General features: G+C 29.2%; 1 long non-coding RNA gene across 1 annotated transcript in view; it reads left to right on the top strand.

The window, feature by feature from the left end:
* LOC145055164 (uncharacterized) overlaps nucleotides 1-13,523 on the top strand; it is a 28,981-nt gene extending 15,458 nt beyond the window's left edge. Inside the window, exons 8-10 of the long non-coding RNA XR_013685090.1 lie at nucleotides 3,756-3,838; nucleotides 4,057-4,151; nucleotides 12,886-13,523. This is a non-coding gene — a long non-coding RNA (uncharacterized LOC145055164). The remainder of the gene's footprint in view (nucleotides 1-3,755; nucleotides 3,839-4,056; nucleotides 4,152-12,885) is intronic.
* Nucleotides 13,524-14,434: the final 911 nt, after the last annotated feature.

The raw sequence follows: 14,434 nt of genomic DNA on the forward strand, positions 1-14,434 counted from the left end.
TTAAAAACATTATTTTACCTCTTTTTTTTTTACTATTAAAGTTTTTGCTTGAACATTATTGTGTTTTTACATTCCTTCTCCTTTTGATCATTGATAATACTGATAATGAATTTCTTTTCCTCTCTTTGTTTCATGCATTAATATGATCTTGAATTCCAGTTTTTGTTTCTTGTTATACAACCTTAATTAATGTGATGTGGTTTAGGTTGTTTGCTCTTTCCTCTTCCTTTTGATCATTTATAATAATAATACATCAGTCAGCATTGTTAGTTTCTGTGCCTCATAGTTGGTGATTTCAGATTTATTCATTGTACCTCAAGAGTCAAGAGCAATGCAATTTTTCTTAAATATTCAGGACATAATGCTAGAATTTAAGGGGCACATAATGCTAGCTTTTCATTTAATTATTAAAACTAAGTGTAAGGTCTAATGTTTTGTTTTAATAAGGCTTTAGTGTAAATATGGTAAAGTGCCTTCTTCTTGACTTTTATCTTCAACTTGGAGAGACATATAATATATAATATACTAGTTTTATATTCTTCCTAAGTTTTGCTTTAGCTTCCGCATTGGCATGACATAATCATGTTTTTATACACTGGCTTCTTAACTGTTTGTACTTTGTATTATCATACATACATGAGAGACGACTAAATGCGTGCATGTTTGTTTACTCATGTAAATATTTAGTTCTCATCAACTCTTTATTCAGACACTCGATTCATAGCAGTGTATAGATTATTATAGGGAAAACGACTTAAAAGCCCAACGAAGTTTCCAAACCATTCAAAAAACCCCAATCATATTTTGTCTGTTCAAAAAAACCCCACGGACTTAAACTTTTGTCTAAAAAGTCCAACAAAGTTCCAAACCGTTCAAAAAATCCCAATTTTGTTTTGTTTAAGTTCGTTGGGTTTTTTTTGAACAGTCAAAACATGATTGAAGTTTTTTAAATGTTTTGGAAACTTCATTGGCCTAACAAGTCATTTTTCCGATATGGTAAATCGGTAATAAGTCACGTCATCTGTTTCTCTTATTTGACTTTCAAGAAAGTGTAACTTAGTTGGGCTTTTTAGACAAAATGTTAAGTTTGTTGGGTTTTTTTGAACAGACAAAAAATGATTGGGGTTTTTTGAACGGTTTGAAAACTTCGTTGGGCTTTTAAGTCATTTTCCCATTATTATATTAAACTTTTGATTTATAATCTTAAGAGCATCTCGTTAATGAATGCTGGTAAATTGCAATTGAGATAGATGGTTTGTCCTTTTTTATTCACCTACTTCTCTTCCATCCTCTTGAGATTTCTTTAGTTAATGACTTTTCTTTTATTAACCTTTTCATTATGAATCTTAATTGCATCTAATTTATTTATACATTTGCAATAGTGGAGGAAAATACACCTATATTATAGATTTTACATTTTTTTTATGAAAGGTAATCTTGTTTTCTCATATTAATATATTTTTATTTGTTCAATAACCTTTTTGTTTTGTTCGTTAGGTAGGAAGCTAGCCCATGAAATGATTCATGTCTCTTCAACCCATGTCTGTTTTTCATATTTTGTTTTTTCATCTGTCAGTTGTCTTGTTCTTGATTCTTCTTTTGAAGGGTTTTGATTTTTGGATGTCAGAAGTGTTCCTTATACAACTTTTTTCCTATTTGAAAATTAGGGTTTTTGAATTCCTTGGTTATCATATTTTACTATATCAAGTCATTTTCTTTTGAAAAATCAACCCAATTACAGCATTGCACTATTCACTTTTCTTTATGTCAGAGCATTTTAACTTTCAAAAAATTTCTTATTAACTTTTAAAAAAATATATCAATTCTTTTTTTATTATCATGGTTTTGATGTATGTAATGTGTTCATGGACTTGTTTTTTCTCTAGATTATGCTATTTAGGTTTGGAGATAGAATTTAGGTTTTCTTGTCTGGAAACGAGTTTACTTTCTTTTTAATCTGAAAAATGTAATCAAGAATTTCAACAATTAACTCTATTATTGATAACATAATGGAGCCTTTTTAGGTTGTTTAGTTTTTGCTGAAGCAAAATCAAATAGCAGTGTAATTAACTTTTCCCTTTCTATTTTACAGCTTTTAAGCCCTTAATTAATCTTATGCTAGTTTTTATGGATCCTTGTTGGATAATAATATGACTTTTAAAGCCCAAGACTTCTAATATATAATTATAAAAATATATTTAATCTCTAAGCTTATTTTTATAGCTCATTTTCACCTTGATGCTCTTTTTTGATTTGACTATTTTAATTTTCCAACATCTAGTTTGCACTTTATTTTCGAATATCGACCAAAAATGAATTTTCTTGCATATTTGATTGTTGTAGTTTCATTTTTTTTGTTTTTGATATAAGTTAGCTGTTAAGTCCATGTAGCATGACTATTTTGCATTCATGTTTATATTTTTACTAAAAATGGACAAGAAACTCACAACAATGAACTCTGAAGCATAATGTCAACTCTCTCTCTCTCTCTCTCTCTCTCTCTCTCTCTCTGTTAGTATAATTGGCACTAAATGTATCCCATTTTTTTTTATTGCAGTGTAATGATTCTGTTTTTGAAATCTGAGATTATAAACAACCTTTTGATAGTGAATCTTAAGATGTAGTTCTGTTTACATGAATGTTTCCCTTGTCCCATTTCTTTCACACATGGCTATCCTATGGTTTGATTTTCTTTTAAATAGTTCGTTTGTCTACACAGAGGGCTTCTTCAATTGATTGACTTATCTCCCTCATATTAGTATAATGAACTTTCACGCTACTAAATTACAAATTTTGTCCCTATTATATATATAACCACTTGTTTTTTTACGCTTCATGCTGCCTAAAGTTAGCCATTAAATCCATGTTAAATGACTATTTTGTCCCCATTTTTATATTTTTACTAATTGCTGTACTTTGATGCAAATGATCCAGGCTTCCATTTTTACTTCTCATGAGGTGTGTAGTATGTACATTGTTTTTTTTTTCTTCTACTATTTGTCTGTTCTACACTATTTTGAAGTATATTCATGCTATGGACTGTATATTTACATTGTCTTCTTATTTGGAGATATAAGACGTTCATTTCTCTTGTATGTGTATTGATTTTACTTGCTTTGAATTCCTTTCATCTTTTTAATATTTTTTCCAGTGATGAGGAAGTTCAACTCTGTTGCTGACTTTTTCTTGTTTTCCTTGACAACAAAGGAGATTTTTTATGTTGTTTAATCGTTTGATGAAATATATATAAGTGTAATGAACTTTCACTATTCTACAATTAAAAACAATATTATTAACCTTTAGATTATAAATATTGAGTCCATCTCATTTTTTCTACAGTTGTGATTGTGGCACAAAATGCATGTATGTTTGTTGATTTTTCATTGTCGATTCCATGTTTGTTGATTTTAGTTTTTTTTTCATTGTACCTCAGGAGCAATGCAATTTTTCTTAAGTATTCAGGACATGATGCTAAAATTTAGGGCACAAACATGTGACTTACCTGCTGTGTTCATATCTCTATTTAGTAGTATCTTCTTTGCAATTAGAAATTTATATTAATAAAACCTTATAAGACTCGTAAATTACACAAATTTTATAAAACTTGTTTTCGGATTGTTTTTCTTGCACTTTTTTATCCTTTTTGGATTTGGTCTTTGGGCTTCATGCCGCCCATGTAAAATGACTATTTTGCCCACATTTTTATATTTTTACTAACTCTGTACAAGAACTCATGCAATCACAACAATGGACAGAAACTCACAACCAATGACTTGTTTGAAGGAGGTCAAAGACATGTTTCAAGATCAGATGTTATGAAAGGTTTTAAAGCTCAAAGGTACGTAATTTTCCATTAGTTATTTATCTGATGCAGAATTGATTATTTAAAGGCCACAATAATTTAATTTTTGGGTTATGAAATTGTTGTTATTGATGAGGTGCCACCAAAGAGAACTGTAAACAAAATAAAAATCAACATTTAACATTTCCTGTTAGGTGAAAGAAATAACTGTATGTTGATTATTAGAATATGACTATCCTACCCTTCATGTGCAGAAATACGATCATGTTTACAAATCATTATGTGGATATCTTGAACATGTGTAGAAATTAAAGAGCACAAGGGGGGTATCAAGGAAGTCTATGATGAGGTAAACTTCTCTAAGCTTTTCTATTTGTATTTTTTGTTTGATATAATTATCCCACCCCTTTTATTCTTTTTAGTTTTGAATATTCTTATCTGTTATTTTGTTGTGTCTTCTTAAATCTTGTCAATTATAGTGGGTATGCTGAGAAACAGCAAAACACTTCAATTATTTATGCAGGTATATATTTTGTTGTGTTGTGTGTATTAGTTATCATTGATTGGCATTTCAAACCAAAATATAGCAATGCATTTTACTTATAATAGAAATCTATCAAGTTTTTACCTCATCAAGGCATTTTTTTTTTTTGAAAAAAAAAATACTATCTATAGCATTGTACTTTAATTTTTTCTTATTATAAGCATATTAATTTCCCTTTGAAAAGTCAACCCATTTTATAGCTTCACACTTCTTTGTTTTCTTTCTGTTGCAAGATTAGTATTCACCTACTTGTCTTCCATTCTCTAGAGATGCTTGGGGTCTTTTTCTTTATCTAATGAATTTTTCCATTATGAATTTTAATAACATCTAATTTATTCTTATTTACCCCTATTTTATAGATTTTACATTTTTTTCCTTCAACTTAATCTTCTTTAAACGGTTTATGATCTAATCCCATATTATTTTATACATTTTACATGGAGTTTTTTGTTTTCTTTCTGTTACAACATTATAACTTTCAAATGTTTTCTTAACAAGGCTTTTTACTTTTATCATCTTTTTCTATATCAAGGCATTTTCTTCTGAAAAATCAAACAAAAATGACCCATTTATAGCATTGTACTTCAATCCTTTAATTTTGTATGATCATTCACTTTTGACCCCCTGTATTTTGTACAATGATATTTTTCATCCTCTACTTTTTAAAACAGTATCCCCCCTCCCCTATCAACCTTCAACTTTGTAAAATATCATTTTTACCAATTCGTTTTCTAGATATTTGTGTTTATCCTGCGTCCTATAGTATATATATACAATATCATCTTTAGGTTGTTTAAGTTGTTGTAGAAGCAAATCCTAAAGAATGAACTTTTTCCTTTATTAGCTCTTTAATTTTGTTATGAATCTTAATATCACATCTTGTTTTTTTTGAAGGGTTTTGATTTTTTATTGGCAGAGGTTCCTTATATAATTCTTTCCTACTTGAAAATTAAGGTCATTGAGCTTCTTGTTTTTCATCATGTTCTTCATTTTATACATAGATAATCTTTTAATTTTTTGGTAATATAATTGATAGTTGATTGATCCTACTCTCTATTCTTTTTAAGTTCCTTGTTTGAGTTTGTTGGTCAATCATTTAGAATAAAGAAGATACATAATGAAACATAGTGAGTTTTTTGGGGGGTTTTCTAGCTTTTTGGGGTCATGCAATTTCATTTTTTGTGTAGTTTCATTGTAACTATCAGAATGTGTATCATAGGGAGGGGGGTTTGATAAAGGGATATATGGGTATCACTTATATAACATTTATTTTTCTTCAATGTGTTTCCTTTTTTGGGTTTCCAGTTGATAGATAGTTGGGGAGCATAAGCATGAGAGTTGTCTTCCATTTTGGTGTCTGATGTCAGCTCTTTCTTTCTCTTTTTATTGCAGTGTAATGATTCTGTTCTTGGAATTTAAGATTATAATTAATTAACCTTTTGATTGTGAATCTTAAGTTCACTTTGTTTTCCCTTCTTTTTCGTGTCTCTCTATAAGGTATTACGTGCTCACCTATTTATAGTTTTTACTAGTTTCCAGTTTATTATTTTCCCTTTTTGAGTTCTTTCCATGACCTTTTTTATGTTGTTATACATGAGCTATGCAGTAATATATCTGCCTTCTTATCTGGAGATGGAAATTGTTCACTTCTCTTGAATGTGTATCATTTTTCTTGAAATCTTGATTGTTAAACTTTTAATTATGAATGCTAAGATCATTTGTGCTTTTTTTCTTCAATGCATGTGGATAGTTTGTTGTTTCTCATGTTGAGTTCTTGTTAACTCTTGCATGTGGATTTTGTTCTTGTCGATTCATAAATGGTGTTAAATTGCAATTGAGATAGTTTGTTGTTTCTTATTCGCCCACTCTATTCATTTTACTTGCATCCTATCTATGAAGCAGTGCATTGAACTTTTATCATTTTACATTTAGGAATTTTTATTAATAACCTTCTAGTTAGTGTTTGATAACATCTCATTGTTTTTCAAACAATATATTTTTTTTTTCAGTCCAATTGATTATGAAGCTTGATCACAACTCATCGTTTTTCTGTGGTTATAAATTATTAACCTTTTGATTACGAATCATGTATGTTTACTCATGTTGAGCTCTTGTTAACTCTTGCATTGTGTTATCCTATCTATTCCATATTAATATATTTTCAGTCGTTTAATAACCTTTTGGATTTGTTCATTAGGAAAGGTAGCCCATGTTTGTGTTCTTCAACCTTAGGAATCCTATCTACTTATGTGGCTATGGTGGAACCTATTAATACATGCATGCATGTTTACTTTGATTTGGTTCTTTTCAACTCATTTGTGGTGCTAAATTGCAATTGAGATGTTTGTTGGTTGTTTCTTATTCGTATTATTCGCCCAATCTATTATAGCATTGCAAATGAATTTTTTCCATTTTGCACTTGAAATATATATTATTTCATAACTCATCTTTATCTTTTATAATTATTTTTTTTATAACTTTTATTATTATTATTATATAGTGGGTATCCTTAGCATGTTTATTACATTTTGCTTCTAATTAATACATTTTACTTGTTTATCTGTTAAATGGGTATTCATTATAGAGTTCTTAAGGGGGTAGTAGATGGGGAACTACATGATATTTTGATCTAGAAAATCATAGAAATAACTATTCTATTACTCCACTGTTTTCAAAGTGATACATTGGCATTTTACTTTTAAAAATCTATCAAAATTTTCATTATTAAGGCATTTTTTTTTGAAAAATCTACCTAGAAACTATAGCATTGCACTTTCTTTTTTATATAATAAACATATTTCCCTGTAAAAAATGATCCCACTTGTATCATTGCACTTTACAGTTTTATTTGTGTTAAAAACATTGTAACTTTCAAGTATTTTCTTCTTATCAAGGCATTTTACTCTGAAAATTCAACCCATTTATTTTTATGTACTTTGTTGTTGTAGTCTGACTAAATCTAATGATGATGATTTTGAAGTATCCTCGTTTCTATAATGGTCTTTATGCGGTACTCTTTAAGTTTTATTTATTTTTTAAATCTTCTATTCCTTTTGATCACCAATTGCACATATATATTTAGTTCTATTCCCTAAGGTTCACTTACACAAGAAGGAATAAGACTTAGAGTTGACTATGTTTGAAAATCTTATGTTAGTAATGAGTAACTTTCAACTGATTTGAGGGGCAATTCTGTCATTGTGTGTCTTTTACACAAGAAGGAATAAGACTTAGAGTTGACTATGTTTGAAAATCTTATGTTAGTAATGAGTAACTTTCAACTGATTTGAGGGGCAATTCTGTCATTGTGTGTCTTTTATATACGGAAGAGAGGAGTTAGTTGGAGGTAGGTTTTGATTGTTAGAGAAGTCATTTCGTTGGGAGAGATCTGAATGATAGAAGTTGTAATGTAATTTTTTGTGCTGTAGATCTAGAGTAGAGCATATAAATATAAGAGTATTCACCTTTTGATTATAAATCTAAAGATTGCCTCATGCACATATATTATTATTATGTTCTTGTCAACTCTTGTATGTTGCTAAATTGCAATCTAGATTTTTAACCTTTTTGATTGTGAATCTTAAGATCATATTTAGTTATTTCAAGCTATGGATTGTGTTTTTCTGATGCTCTCTATAAATATAATGGTCTTTTATGTGTTTTCTTTTTTGGGTTTCTGGTTGAAAGTTGGGATGTTTTATCTCTTTTATTGCAGTGTAATGATTCTGTTCTTGAAATCTAAGATAATTAACAACCTTTTGATTGTGAATCTTCAGATCATCTAATTTTTTTTATAGTTGCTATGATGACATCAAATGCACTTTTTTTTATTCATCCACTCTACTCATATTCAAAGTCATCCTATCTTTTTTATAACCGTGTAATTAACTTTCACGATATACTACTTGAAATCTAAAATTTTTAATGAGCATAAGTTCACTTTGTTTACCCTTCTTTTTCATAAGCTTTTAGGTTAATCTCACCTTTTAAGATTGTTTTTCTACAGAAGAAGGAAAGCTTAGTGAATTATCCGGATGTATATGTTTTATACATGCAACTCATCATTTCTCAAAATATATTGTCAATGTGCGATGGGCTATCACCTAGTTAATAGGTGGAAAAAGAAATATTAAATTAGGATTAGAACTTAAAAATTAATGTCTTCCAAAGTTAGAAGCTATTTTTTTTTGTCTTCCGGAAAAAGATGTCAAAAAGACCTTTCTATATCCTTTGTCTTCTGAAAAACAAACAGGCTTTTTCACAAATGTCTTTCCTCCCGTAGACATAAGAAATGTCAAAAAGACCTTTCTATATCCTCTGTCTTCTGAAAGCTTAATTGATTATGAATCAGGAAGAATAATTTGATAGGAGCAACACACTGGGGAGCACATGTTATTATGTATATAGCAAAAATGCAAGGTTCATACTTTCATTTCTTTCTATTACAACATGGCACTTTGAAATACTTACCCAGTTATAGCAATATCATACAAATACAAAACAATGTTTACTGTTATTAGTTATAATAAGGCATATTTTTCAAAGTATAATGTCCTACTAATAAGAAAAACATCAATGCTTTAATTGGGTAGTTTTTTTGTAAGACAAAGCTTTAATAAGAAATAAAACTGAAAATACAATGTTATGAACTTATAATCGAAGTAAATGAAGTTAAGATGCTACAATACACAGGTTCATGACAGTATGTTGCTATATTTTACAAAACTGATGATGAATTTCTTTTCCTCTCTTTGTTTATGCATTAATTAATATGATCTTGATTAAACTTATTCCAGTTTTTGTTTCTTGTTATACAACCTTAATGTGATGGTTTAGGTTGTTTGCTCTTTCCTCTTCCTTTCGATCATTTATAATAATACATCAATCAGCATTGTTCGTTTCTCCTCTGTTTTGTTCTCTAGTAACTTGTTTATTTTGTGGATATATATATAATGGTCTTATGTGAACACAAGTTCTGTTATTCACCTACTTCTCTTCATCGTCTTGAGATTCTTTGGGTCTTTTTCTTTGCTTGATGAAAATTTCTATTATTAACCTTCTTTTCATTATGAATCTTAATAACATCTAATTTGTTTATACAGTGGCTATATTGGAGGAAAACACATGTATGGATAAAATGATGTATACATAATACAGTGGCTAATTCCTATTTTACCCTATTTTATAGTTTTTTTTTGCCTTCTTAAAGTTAATCTGAAAATGGATTATGATCTAATCCCATCCCATATTAATATATCTTCATTTGCTTAATAACCTTTTGGATTTGTGTGCTCTTACACTATTTAGTATATTTGTCTTTTTGATTTAATGACTTAATCTGGACATCTATATAGTATATTTGTCTTTTATTAAAATGTTGAATATGTATCAACCTTTTGGAAGTCGAGTGTAAAACTGTCATTCAGATGGTTTATTCAGTCTAAAAATTATGTATACATTATTTTATCCATACAAACATCTTTACCCATTCAACCACTTTACCTTTACAGAACTTGGTGCAGTTATATTTACTTTGGCCAATGTGTATTATATGTCTACCTCTGTTAGCATGTTTACTTAGTTTTTTTATTAAAAAAATTGACTTCTCTTCCATTATTAATCTTTCTATTTTGAATCTTAAGATCATCTCAGCTTTTTTTATATAGTTGCTATGATGTTTTACTCAATTTTCTCCTTCTATCTTTTTAAGACAGCAGTTTAGTAGATTCTTAACCTTTTGAATTTTAATCTTTAGAGCATCTCCTTGTTTTTCTACAGTTTCTATGCATGTATGCATCCAAAGATTCTGTTGTTGTGACAACACATCATATATATATATATATATATATATATATATATATATATATATATATATATATATCTTACCTCTTGGTGACAATTTGTAATTTATGCAGGTGGCTATCAAAAACTATCATATTTTTCACTTTTAAGGCATTTTATTTTGAAAATTCTACCAATTATAGCATTGTACTTTTTCTGTATATAATAAGCATATTTCCCTTTAAAAAAATATCCCATTTGTAGCTTTGCGCTCTTCAGTTTTATTGTTGTTAAACATTGTAACTTTCTTCTCAAGGCATTTTATTTGAAAAACATATCATTTTTTTTTTCTAGTCAAGGCACAACTTTGAAAAATCAACCCATTGTTAGCATGACTCTTTTTTTTTTTTTTTTTTTTTTTTTTTTGTTTTCATTCTAATATTAAAACTTTCAAATGTTTCCTTAAATATGTATCATATTTTACTATTTCAAGTCATTTTCTTTTGAAAAATCTACCAAAATCTAGCATTTTGTCTTCATTTTTAATATAATAAGCAGATCTCCTTTTTAAAAAATGAACCCATTAGCATTGCACTTTTCAGTTTTATTTGTGTTAAAATGTTCAAGTATTTTCTTATCAAGGCATTTTAATTTTGAGAACTATATCATTTTTTTTCTTAACAAGGCATTTTACTTTGAAAAACTAACCCATTTATAACATAGTACTTTTTAGCTTTCTTTCTGTTGCAACATTATAACTTTCAAATTTTATCTTGTCAAGGCATTTTACTTTTAAAAATCTATCATATTTTTCAAAATGAAGACATTTATGTTGACAACTCTATCAGTTACAGCCTTGTGTTTTCAGTTTTCCTATAAAAAGCACGTCCCTTTAAAAAATCAACCAGTCCGTAGCATTTGACTTTTTCAGTCTCCTTTTTATTTATTAAATAGCATTATACTTATTAAAATTTTCCTAACAAGGCATTTTACTTTGAAAAATACAAACAATTTTATTTTTTCAGTACATTTTATTTTTTTTTTGAAAAATCTGCCAATTAGAGCATTGTCTTCTTATTTAGAGATAAAAGTTAAGAATTTTAACAATTCTGTTGATAACAATCTTTTGGTGACAGTGGAGCTTTTCTTGGTTGTTTAATTGTTGTTGAAGCAAAACTATAATATTTGTGTTAAAACATTGTAACTTTCAAGTATTTTCTTATCAAGGCATTTTATTTTGAAAAGTGTATCATTTTTTCTTATCAAGGCATTCTACTTTGAAAAATCTACCATATATTTCAATATGAAGGCATTTTATGTTGACAAATCTACCTGTTATAGCATTGTATTTTCAGTTTGCCTATATACATTCAGTTTTCCTTTTTTTAGCAGTGTACCTATTAAATTTTTCTTAAAAAAGCATTTTACTTTGAAAAATCCAAGCAATCTTTTATCAATACAGTTTATTTTGAAAAATCGACCCAATTTCAGCATTGTACTCTCATTATTGTTGTAACCAAGGTTCTTTTAAGACTTTTTATTTATTTATTTATTTTTATTTACTTCAATTCCTTTTGGTTATTTCATGTCTTATGTGGACAAATGTTCTGTTATGTGTTTTCCTTTTTGATTATGATGCAGTAGTTATTTCTTAGTTAGTTGGCATGATACAAGATGTGTTATTTCCATATATAGGCCCTTTGTGATGTCTCTTACCTTTTAATTTGAACTTAAGTTTTCCCTTCTTTTTATGGTCCCTCTTTGTGCCCACCCTTTATTAAACTTTAACATTTTATTATTTTCTCCTTTTGAGTTCTTTCGATGAACATGTTTATGTAGTTGTGCATGAGCTTTGCAATAGTATATTCACATTCTTATTTGGAGATCTAAATTGTTAACTTCTCTTCAGTGTGTACCATTTTTACCTTTTTGCACGTACCAATTTATATTAATAACCTTGTAGTAAATTACAAATTTTGTCCCTGTTATATATATAATATTTGTTTACGGATATTGACCAAAAACAAAATTTTTGTTGCATTTTTTTATCCTTGTAGTTTCATTTTCTTTTGGATTTGGCCTTTGTTGAATATCTATGATGGTATGAGCTTTAGAGGCTAATGTCAAGACACTCTTGTTTAGAATTATGGCCTGATTTTTCTCTTGTAGAATAATTCATTAATAATTTACTATGGTGCAACTTTCTTTATTTTGCACTTGGAATCTTAAGATCATCTCATCTCTTTTTCTGCAGTGCACCTAATGTTCAGATGAGCTTAAGTTCATGTTTGAGTTATTTAATTTGTCCTTTCCTTTTCACTCGTTTCTAGGCGTCCTATCTATAGTTATTATAACTAAGATTTCATCTAGCTTATTTACCTCTTGCTTATGAATCTTATCATCTCATATATTTGTTTACTCAGATTCAGTTCTTGCATGGCAGTATAATGAACTTTCACCATTTTATACTTGAATCTTATCTCAAGGCCATTTCATCTCTTAATGCAATTTAATATCTCATTTCAAATTTAAAACTTAGCTACGGCCTACAAACAAGATGATTCAGATGGTTGAACATGTCAAATAAAGTAAATTACTTTTCTTTTATTTAAGAAATTCTATTATTCTTTGAAATGCATAGGTGTTTGTCCTTTTTGTATCACCTGCATGAATTACAAACAATCTTTTATGACATTTGATGTGCATAATAGGTTATTCAAGGAAATTTGATTTAGATATTGTGATAATATTGAAACAGGTTGGATCTTCATATCAAAGCTAGAGAGATAGTTGCTCTTGTCGAGCCTTCAGAGACAACGCAACCCTTGAAAAGTTGCTTCTTCGTTTCTATGTGGTAAAAATCAAAACCGATAAAAACTTGTTATTTTATTTTTTTTTTATATTTTTTATTGTTATGAAATTCAAAGCATCTCTTTGGGAAGTTTAAGGGCACATGTCTCTTTGGGAAATTTAAACCTATAAACACTTGGTATCTATGTGGTTTTGTGTATTTTTCTCCTTAATTTGATTTGAATTTTATAAGGGTGCACAGAGTTGTTGTTTTCTTGGTCCTAGATACCACCACCATTCTGCCTAGGAGTGGGTCTGCCGGCTTCACCTGCTCATCTCTTTCTCTTTCAACTTGTACCATTACATGTACATTGGGAGTCGGGTGGGAAAGATAGATTATTTGAGTTGTAGGTTGGGACGGATACAAGTGAGTTGAAAGCCAAAAGATGATGATGATGTGGCGCCTAGGTGACAAGTAGATTCGGAGAATCACTCCCTCCACTTTAAGTTGCTTTGAAATATCATTATTCAGAATACGTTTACGTGTTCTTTAGGGGTCTATTAAAAGTCGGCTATTTGTGTTGATTGTGTGATTTATATTTATAAAAATTTGTTAAAACAAGGAAAATCTATGAAATTGTGTCACCTCAACTTTTTATTTTGAACAATAATCTATTCAAATTTTGAGTTACATAATGATAATCGATAATACATGAGAAATTTTTTCATATTAACAAAACATGTTTTTTGACTTTTTTATTATGAAAACTTGAATTTAAAAGTGACTAAGAGTGTAAAAAAAAGAGAGAGAAACGGTTGTTAAAACAATCTTTAAATCTATATTACCATAACACTCTTCAATGTAAACTTATTATCTTGCTAATAAATTTAATTTCTAAAGTACATATGTTTGAGTTTTATAAGATAAAATCTGTTTTCGTATTTTTGCATGAGAGAGAGAGAGAGAGATGTTCATGTATTATAACTAAGTATTGTATTATTGTATGCATGATTGCGGACCAATAAAAAATTAATAGGAAAAACAATAATTAAATAAATCAATAAAGGTAACTAGGTAATTTGAGAAATAACTTCCACAAATACTCCATGTGATTTTGCTAGTTACGTTTGATTTTAACCCAATTCCCCCTTTTTAATGGCGGAGACGGAATCCTACCCCCCGATCGACCCAACAAACTTTGATCTCATCGTCGTCAGCACCGGTCTTCCTGAATCCATCATCGACGCCGCAGCCTCCGCAGCCGGAAAAACTGTTCTCCATCTTGATCATAACCCCTTCTACTGCTCCCACTACTCTTCCCTTACTCTCTAAGACCTCACATCCTTCCTCCGCTCTCAATCCGAAATCCCTAAAACCAATCCCCCCCAATCGGATGACACCACTACTCTTGAGTTATCGGATCTGGTACTAATCTCGATTCATCTCGAATCAGGTTCCTCATTCCCGATTCAGATCTCAATGCTCAAGATGTGCAGGTTCTTCATTCCCGATTCAG

The sequence above is a fragment of the Lactuca serriola genome, chromosome 5 (genome assembly GCF_051521515.1).
Source record: "Lactuca serriola cultivar US96UC23 chromosome 5, Lser_US96UC23_V15, whole genome shotgun sequence".
Lineage (NCBI taxonomy): Eukaryota > Viridiplantae > Streptophyta > Magnoliopsida > Asterales > Asteraceae > Lactuca > Lactuca serriola.